This window comes from Folsomia candida, unplaced genomic scaffold, assembly GCF_002217175.1.
Source record: "Folsomia candida strain VU population unplaced genomic scaffold, ASM221717v1 Fcan01_Sc009, whole genome shotgun sequence".
Lineage (NCBI taxonomy): Eukaryota > Metazoa > Arthropoda > Collembola > Entomobryomorpha > Isotomidae > Folsomia > Folsomia candida.
This window is the reverse complement of record NW_019091201.1, coordinates 1177347-1187379: the sequence shown is the minus strand read 5'-3', so window position 1 is coordinate 1187379 and position 10033 is coordinate 1177347. Positions and strand designations below refer to the sequence as shown.

The window sequence follows — 10033 nt, the reverse complement described above, 5'->3', positions numbered from 1 at the left end:
AGTCACTTTGCTAAATTGTTAGACACGCTGTTGTAGAATAAGACAACGTTACTACCGACCAAGTAACTTATTACCTATAGCGATCCATCCACATTTATGAAAGTGTAAGTAAGTGCACTATTACCTCATCATACATATAGCTTCGGGTACACCCCAACCAACCACGTTCTGCTAACAAGCCTCAAACAATTTAAGTGCATCTAAAATCTTTAAAACTTGGACAAAGTGCAATAAAGCAATTTTCAAGATTGATCGTAGTACTGCCTCGTTCGTGAGGTCGATTCCATTATTTTATCCAGCAGCCAGCCAGCCACAGCTCTTCAACGAAATTTAGATCACATCAAGTCACACAACACTGATTATAAATTAAATGACTTGATTGCAGTACTTAAGATCTTGCTTAAGCTTGATCACTATACCATCACCATTTATTTACGAGCTCAAAATTGCTTAAGATACGCGTAATATTTATGTATATGAAGTGCATCAACCCAACGAGGGAGAGAAAACCAAGCCATTTTATTCTTGGTTTTACAACACTCAATTTTTATAAATCCTTGCGAGTTTTTACAACCTAATAGATCTTAATTGTAGCTGAATTTTGGTACGTCGTCGTCGCCGTCTCATATTTTTAAGATGATGCGCATGTATGTATTTAGTTACTTGGCTGGTTTTTTGTATTTTCTCTCAAGTTATACGCGTGCACTTAATGCTGGCCAAACTTTTCATATGAAATTACTTATGTATGTACGTTGACTCGGGGGTTTTTGAGAATTAAGTGGATAATTTCCATCGTGAGTGACCACCCTGGATGAGTCCATTATAAAATTGAATTGGTCATGCAACCAGACACATGTGCAATTCAGTTTTTAATTGGTTTGGCGACTTTGAAAATTTATCAGGATTTTGAGTAAAACCTTTGGGAAAGTCAGGTATATACGTATTTCTGAATGTGGGATGGTATGACAGTGTTAATTGTACATAAAACGCTGCAGGAACCCCTTGTTGTGTTGGTACAAATTATGAGAAGACAGAATGTTGACGGGTAAATTTTCCTCAAAGGCTGGGCAATTGTCTACTCGCAAATGATAATTGGGCTCATCCAACCCCATTTCACATGCCCGAAAGAGGAGAAGACCAATAAAATAGAAAAAAGAGCCGAAAGGAAGGAAGTGATGTAAAGTGGAGTAATTTTGAGGTACAACAATTTCTAAAAATATATGTACAAATGGAAGTCAAAGTTCAAAAATTTTTGACGTCCGTCCATCGCTTAACGAGATGATTATGATGTTGATAATGGGATGCGATGGATGGATGGATTGGTTAAGTTCGAATTAAATATATTTATTATGATGGATTTTGTTCTTAATATTTTTAAGGAGATGGAACAATCGGCAACTCGCCATCGTCTGTCTGATCTGTAAATCAGTGGAATTTGTAAATTGAGACCAGCTCCCATTTCAGCTACTTTGTTTAACAATTGTTAAAGTAATGAGGTCTATTGAATCCAAGGGGGAAAATTGATAAAAAGAAAATCAGGAAACATTGGAGATTATTGGATATAACTCACGAAAATAGGATTATCTATTCTAATTTTGAAGAATATTTATGATCAATATAACGTATCTGCTTTTGATTTTCTTATGTAGGAAAAATTCTTCACCCGTAATACTTCAAACTACTAATTTGTATCCAAGAAAGACTCAAATTTTGGATTTCATGGAAAGGAACTGTCAAAATGAGCCAACTTTTCCACATTTCACATTCATCTCATTTTCCAAAGAAAACTTGAGCCTTGGGCAGTATCCATCCACCTTCTTGGTTTGACACCTGACGTTTTTCCGAATTATGCAATTCTTTCCTTCATCACGCTGCTGCTGCTGAAAACGAAAACTTGAAAGCGATAATATGTAAAGGAAAGTGGGAAAATATTATGCAGGAAATACAACCTTAAGGCAAACAGTCAATTTTTGTAAAGTTACTGATACAGTTCGGTCAGCATTGTATAAAGCTGAGAAAAAAACAGAGAAGTGATCTTGTGCCCACAAGGAGTGGAAAATTACACAAAAAGTTATAAAAAAATATTAGATTTTTCTCTGGATAAATAAGTTTTATAGATAAAAACGGTCCCCAAAAAACATTAATTGTTAATATATTCAACTCAAGCTAACAATTTTTTAACAATTTTTTAGTAATTTTCGATTTTTACAATAATTTTATAATAATTTTACCTGAAAATATCACTGAAATTGCGTAGGACGTATGTAAACGTGACTTGGTGTACATATGCTGGAGTCAAATTTATTTATAAAGGATTTTTGAAGGATTTAAACATCATCAGACTCGTCATTCAGTCATCATTAGTGGATAATTTGCAGCTTTTTCTTATTTTACGTTCCTATTTTTTGTTCTTTCCAATCCATCCTAACAAGAGTCTCGTTTGCCTAACGAGCCGTGCAGCTTACTTACATCCCTACTAATTTGAAATGCCGATTCATCCGCTTAAAGTACGGTCTATATAAATTACGAAACTATTCTGAAACGAGCTGGTACTGCGAATTCTTTAAATTCTTTTCAGAGTAATTTGGCGATTTAATTAATCCGAAAAGGTTACGGCGGAAAGTCTTCAGCATCCGCTGAAACAAATTGCAGCAAGTATGCTCAAATTATAAAAGTAGTTAATTTCGCCATATGTACATAGATATTCTTAATTAAGTACGTCTGATAACGCCGGTTTCGGGAATTAGTTTATTACTATTTGCAGATTCTCATCAATATTAAGTACATGCTGCCATTTTCTCTACATATGTATGACTACAAGCATGTTGGCCTTGATTTCATTTACGACCTTTGGCATCAACTTCGACAAGTCAAGCTAACAAGCCGCAACTATTGCAATGCATTCTTTGCCGTGGTCACAACTTAATAATAAAAACAACATGACCAAACTCCATCTTCTACAGTGGCGGTGGAAGCCGTGGGGACATCTGGGGACATTAACACTGTAGGATAGGGGAGGGAGGGGTTTGTATAACATGGGCAGATGATGGGGACATCGAACAACCGTGGGGACATTGTCCCTCTGTCCCCTCAAGCTTCCGCAGCCACTGATCGCTTAGAAGAGACGGAAACTGCATAGGTCATTTACTATCGTGGTTGTCGACTCGAACGTGAAGGCCAAGTCCTTCATGTCATGTCATGTCCAGCACAACAACAGCAGCAGCATTTCTGACTCTATCGATTCAACTCATCGGTGAATCGGTCACGTATATTTTCCTTTGATGGAATATTTTCTTTTCTCGAAGCGGCGGAAACGATTGTCAGAACATCCTCGAGAAAGTGGAAAGTGTGGCTGCTGCTGGACTTTCGTTTAGCAGACAATCCCATCAAAAATCCTCACAATTCTGTTCTGTCTCGCTCCTCTCATTTCCCGAGACTTTCTCCATGAATAGTTTGGTCTTAATGAATTTACGTCTTGTTTCCTTTCTCGTCTTGATCTTCCGAGTTGGATGTCAAGCAAGTCATGCTGCGCTGCACCACAATTACTTTGTCCCATTATTATTTTGTGCCGTATGTAGCTTTAGCCACCACAGATAATTCCCTCGCTTTGTCCTTCCTCTTGGCAAAGGAAAATAAAAAATGTGATGAGTGCACTCTAACTTCGAGTCTATGTATGCATGTCGTCTCTTCTCTGATGCTTGTGGTTTTTGGTTGGTTATCGTGTCCCCTTGTCGTCGTAACGCCCGTTCGAATGACGACGACGACGAGCCGTTGAAGGAGAAAGTGAAGAGTTTAGTAATTTCGGTACTCTTTCTTTTCTTCCAAAAGTCGCTCGCGAGTCGTTGAATTATTTACAATCCTGTTACACAATTTGCCCTCACGCATCATCACATCAAAGGAAGACAAGGACCGAATTAATTTGAGTAGTGGTTAAATTACAATTTAAAGGCTTTAATTTCCCTTGCCGGCGCGTCCGTCCGAGAATAATACGGGTTTTTGATGAGTTGACTTTGATGCGCGGAAAAGGATACGTGAAAAGTACGCTGCTTGCTTCTATATTTACTTTAATTAGTTCAGTTTGAATGGAAATTCTTTTACGTAATGACAAACTCTTATCCTATTATAATGGAGAGAGAAAGTTCTAAAATGGTGGTAAATTGATGGCGAAATTTAAATTAGAAAATTTCAATCCGTTTCCTCCCCCTTTTTCGTAGTAGACACGAATGTAATCAAAATTCACTTTGTGCAAATTTCCTGGAAATGTTTTCCTGCTGTTTTGTACATATATGTAAATATATACATGTATACTTACTTAAAACTGAACAGCAGGGTCGGAATTGCCAAAAAATTAAGTAGCCCATGGATAGAAAAGCTTTCATATATACGTTCTTCAAGTTATTTTGAGTGACATTTGTAATAAAAGTGGAAACTTGTTATGAGTTTGTGCTCCTTTTATTTAAGATATTTTCCCACAAACCACGCTGCCATCAACAAGCTTACCAACATCAAATGTCGACATCAAAGACAATCTCAAGTCCAAGGCAATGAGACGGGTTCTCTCTCTTCTTCCAGGAACGGATCCATTTTGTGTTTAAATTTTTCATAATTACACATGCTCTTTCATTTCGCGTCTTCTCTCTGGAAGTTGCCGCAATGAGCAAAGTTACGTCTTGGAGTCACTCAAATGGTCATATTTAGAGCAAGAAGATGATTGATTGAGCTACAAATTGGACCGAAATACAAACTTAGTTATGTACTTAAATGTATTCTAAATGTGGAACATGCTGCGGAGTTTAGAAAAAACTGCATGGCTTCATGGGTTCCCAATTACTTTCATTAATTTGTTTCAACTATGTGTGTAAATAAAATTTAAAATGTATTTTTCCAAAAGTGTGCAGTCATTATGATTCCTGCGGTTTTACAGCTAAACGAACAACAAACAAATTATTGTTGCTGTCATAAAACTGCATTTCATTCAGAAAGAACAAGTAAAATTCTCTGCACACTCCACCATATAAGTCTTGTTTGACAATGAGATGACAACATTTGTCCATCCAACAAATCACCAATTGACAACGAGTACATGCATGCACATTCGTATCAAAAGTCATCAGCCCTTTCTGTCCACACTGGAGTGACTTTACGTACGTAGTAATGTGCCTAAATCTGCCCCATCATCCTAATCAAATCACCATTATGAATTGTCAAGCATGTGTAAACAGAAAACATAAAATGAAATAAAATGAGTTGGCAATTCAATGTTTTACCTTGTCCGTCTATTCTCTCGCCACGGGAACTTGCACCGTGAAAAAAAAGTAGAGTCAAAGTGCTTTCAGAAGTAGACATAAAAGAGTATTAACGAGCCGCATGGTTTTTATGTCGTACGTAATGTCGATTGCCACATTGGTCTCGAGTACATGGTACACGGGGAAAAAACGCATTTTTATTTATAAATACAGGATATGGTTAGAGATTTTATTCGGCTACTCGTTCGCGTACCTTCTTGGTTGCTGATGAGGTGTCTGTCTGTCCATCGGCAAGAAAAATTGTCCCAGCCAATGTACGATGGACTCTGTTTAGTTTATTCGTCTGTCTTGAGAAACAAGGTGATTTATAAAATGAGAGTGCTATAAATAGACGGCATTGGTTGGTAAGCAAGTGGACGACGGGATAGAATCTCATTTTATGGGGATATTAGATATTCCCCATCACCCCCACGTGTAGAGAAAAGGTAGAAGAAATGTTGTGTCGTTACTTGTTGTGGGTTGCTTTTTACAGGGCCAAGACTGGAGTATGGCTCGAAAAACTTTCTTACCCAAGGTTGTTGCCCGTGGATGGAGGAGAGACTAGTTGAACAAAAATTATATCTGTAGACACCTCCTTGTATTTCGCTATATAACTCGGAATGTAGGTAATGTGGAGGAACGGAGACATTTATTTGAGAGAAGTCTGAGAAAGTGCCACCAAAAGAAATAAAAGTTGGTCTTGTGAAACTACGTGGTAGTTTTTTTGGCCTAATGCTCATTTGGGGATAGAGGAAGTCATTTTGCAGAATGTAGAAACTAAACTGCTCCGAAATTGTGCCGTTGGTTGAAGGATGTCTTTGTCAGAAAAGCAGAAGCCATGACTGAAGCAATGAAATGAACGTGAAGGAAGAAGATGAAGCCCGATTTCGCGGAGAAAAGAGAAATCGTCTCGAGGCAACTTTTCCTCAATGCTCGACTAATGAAATGGAAAAGATATCATGACCTCTCGGCCACCTTCACCACTTTCTCGCAGTCGCTTAATTGACACGGCTTGTTGGTGGAAAGTTATACAATATCGCGCAAAATTTAGTTTCTTTTAAATACCTACGAAAAATTGAGTCATCTCAATTAATGCGATATTTACGTCCCCTTATTCCAATCCGAATTCTGCTCTTCTAAACTTGAACCTCAATTGAATCACGATTCTTTTTCTCATAAACAACAATATCTATTTGCTCGAATGCAATCTATTTGATTTAAGCGAAAAAAAAACACAACAATAGCTCCTCCATAATCCAAACCCAGTGAACTGCAACGTAAACCCCCACAGTCCAATGGGACAGAACGTTCCGTTCTTCTTTGTAGTTTGTAGTGGTGCGCGGTGCATCACTTTCAATTGCACTGCGAGATGAAGTAAGTTTGCAATGAATTACATTTTCCAACGCAAGCAGCTAGCAGAGCATGTTCTTTTTACATCCGCTTTCCCTCCTCGTTCTTGAAACATCCTCAACCGAAGGAAGAAGTCGTTGTTAAAGGAAATAAAACCAGCAAAAAGTGAAAACTCCTCCAACAACCGCACAGACAAAGAGAAGTCCATCCTCTCCTCCTTGAACAATGTGTATACGGAGGAGTAAAAATGTTAAGCAAAGTCAACTGAAGAAGAAAAACAACAAAAGTGGAAAAGACACAGAGGGAAAGACTCAAGACGTATTATTATCAACATTACACATTACACACATCCCAACCCCATCCAACTAACTTCCTACATCCAATTTAATCCAATCTGTGGTCCGTGTCCGTGGCTCCGAAGTCTGAGTAAACCCAAGAAAAGGGAGAAAAAATAAGAGTATAAAACCGTATTTTCTATGTGTGCCCAAAGTCCAACTTATACGACTTTAGTGCACAAGAAGAAATGCAACTTGTTAAAGGAAAAGGGTTTCAATACTTGGCTTCTACACATGTATTTGTGTAGGTGCAGCAGCGTTTGGTTGGGTTATATCGGATTTTTTTTTGTTATTTTGAGGAAGAAAAACGAGAGAGAATGTCCAACTTTTCGAATTTTCAAGATATATTTATGGAATTGCTTGACCAATTGTCCAGTCTACGATACATTTGATGCAAGGGAGAAAATTTACGCAAGGTTAGATTTCGTTGAAACTGCAATACTGCACAGACTGCACTTTTACTGGTACGTCATTTGATTGGAATAATAGTACGAGAATTTTGTCCCTTTTACAGATAATTCATGCTTATGTGCATTTGTGTGCATGTCTGTAACACTGCTAATGGAAGGACTATATATTATTCAATTTTAGAAATATTTTAGAATTTTACATAAACATAGAACAACGTTGTCCTACTTTAATTATACGTTTTTAGCATTTTTACTTACTTTTCCTCTCGAAAGAAATGTGTTCCAGTCCAGCAATGTTTCACAGTTTACAACTTTGCTCAAAAAAGTTTGTCACGGTCTGCTTAATCCTCTAGATACAAATGTATCATGTTTTTCTTTACATGTTTTTTCTTTGATTTCATATACGCATACGTACACTCTTTTAGTCTTTTGGATTTGCATTGAAGAAGCAAAATTTGTGTGGTAATCCTCTCTTTTATGTTTTTAAGAAGAAATTCTGGGTAGGATTTAGGATAAGTTTTGTTGTGATTAATCGAGAAAATAGTACAATGTGCACCATATGGCATGGCAATGCGTTCAGTGTTTCGCTTAAAAGTGAGGTAAAGAAAGTAACAGCAGTATTTCTATTCTAATTGGAAACCTTCCACCATTCCGGGAACTTTGTTGTACAACAAGAACAATAAATAATTGATAAAGACTCACCTCAAAAAGCGATGGGTGCTTCTGTCTATTCAGTATTGGATTAAATAATAAGTTGCGATGCTCTTAAACCTGGTTGTTTTGTTGAGATTGACTATGATTCAAGATTTCCACAGGGCATGGTCGACCTCCACAAAATGCCATGTCGATCCATGCAAATTATCATCATCATCTATTTTCCTTCCAAGTCTTGTGTTTAATGTCAGTGCAGAGTCCTAATTAGCAATTACGCATTAAGGGAGATTATTTGTTAAAAATTCCACACTTGCCTCTTCACATCGAAATGCATACGGAGCAAAGTTGGGAGTTGAGAGTAGTAGTCTCGTAAATCAGAGGATAATGGGGTATTAATGTGAAAATGGTGCTCCTGACTGTTGACAGTGTACGTAATGTGGTACTTATTTGCTACGTGTGTGTAGTGGTGCAATTCGAGATTAAAGATACAAATGTAGAGTTAATTACCATCTATCTACATCTACGAGTATATAACACGCTAATCTAGGAAACAGCATACAAATGTTATACATAATTTGTAAACGCATTTTGCTAATTCCGTTAAATGATGCATGCGGCAGAAAGAATTATTCGAGTCTGGCGATAAAATGCAAAAATTCTCATTGTTTCGAATTCTTGAAGCAGCTTCCCAATTGTGTCATTTATTCTGGTGCACATAAAAAAGTAGGGACACAAATGAGTTTTCACTCTGTAGTGATGTGATAACCCCGGCAAGTCGTGTGTAGTGTGGCATTCATCGCCTTCTTTTTTTAGCAGGACAAAATAGACCGGAGTCATTTTGTCATTTAGCACAGCGTGAAGAAATTTAGCATTTTCTAGCTTTCTCCCTCTTCGTATATGGAGTCTGCCCATATTATGGATGTCGTTGGTTGGTGTTATGTTATGAATGTGAAAGGCATTCTGGATTTCACTCTGCATATGTATTCTCACAATACAAATTCTACGAGAATCTCATCTCCTCGTCGACATCACCCGGCCGGTCGCTTTCCTCTCCTATTATAAAATACATCTGCTGTGTTTTGGCTTTTGTTTTATTTTAGTGGCGCAAGCTTCTAGGCTTTACTTCCATTTCCGGGTTGGGTCCACAAATTATGCTCTTATTTAAAAGGCAGGCTGAGTAGAAGGAAGAAGATGATACGAATATTTTGGACGGCACACAATGAAATGAGGCCTCCAGCCAAGTTGAGAAATGCAGGGCTGAAACTATATACTATTTCTAGGGTGTATGTGCATATGTCTGGCCAGATCTTGGGCCTGATGGTGTGTGGTAGTTGGCTGTAAGAGCTTTTTGTTCAGCTTTTCATCTCGACTTTCTCTCTGCTGAGTGGAAACTTAATTTTAGCCGTGTTCAGTTCTCTTCATTCTGGAAGTATAAGGCCAGGCCAGGCGAGTTCTTAATACAGGGTTAATTAACACAACAATTACGAACAATGGGACAAGAGCTAATCTAATAATGAGGGGTTGAATAAATGAATGAATGAAGTTGAGAGTTTGTGCAAAAACTGGGCATATTTTTGGATACACGAGTCTATTTACATATATGAAAGGAAGAACGAAATTGGGCATTATGCAATATGTATGAATTGCTAAAAGTAATTCGTGTTTATTTATATCCAAATGATGGCACATTAGTAGCTTGACCAGGATAGGCTTGACTAGGTAATAATACTCTTATTAAATAAGCGTATTTATAAACTTTAACGAGACATTTAATTGTCTGTAAATATTGACATATTATTAAGCAAATATTCACCTTAATCGAATAATAAACTCCAAACTGTTTGTATTGAGTTAGGAGTTACATAATCCCCCCCAATCAAACCTAATCCTTGGCTTAAATAAGGTTCACTAGCCGGAGCATAATAAAAAAAGTCCTGACTTCCGCCTAGGAAAGGTGACGATAAAAAAATACAGGATCATGTTTACTGTCCTTTTCCTA

General features: G+C 37.4%; 1 long non-coding RNA gene across 1 annotated transcript; it reads left to right on the top strand.

Moving 5' to 3' along the window:
* Window positions 1-647: 647 nt before the first annotated feature.
* LOC118436504 lies at window positions 648-2337 on the top strand. Its single transcript, XR_004835509.1, has 3 exons — window positions 648-932; window positions 996-1198; window positions 1380-2337. It is a non-coding gene; the product is annotated as an uncharacterized LOC118436504 (long non-coding RNA).
* Window positions 2338-10033: the final 7696 nt, after the last annotated feature.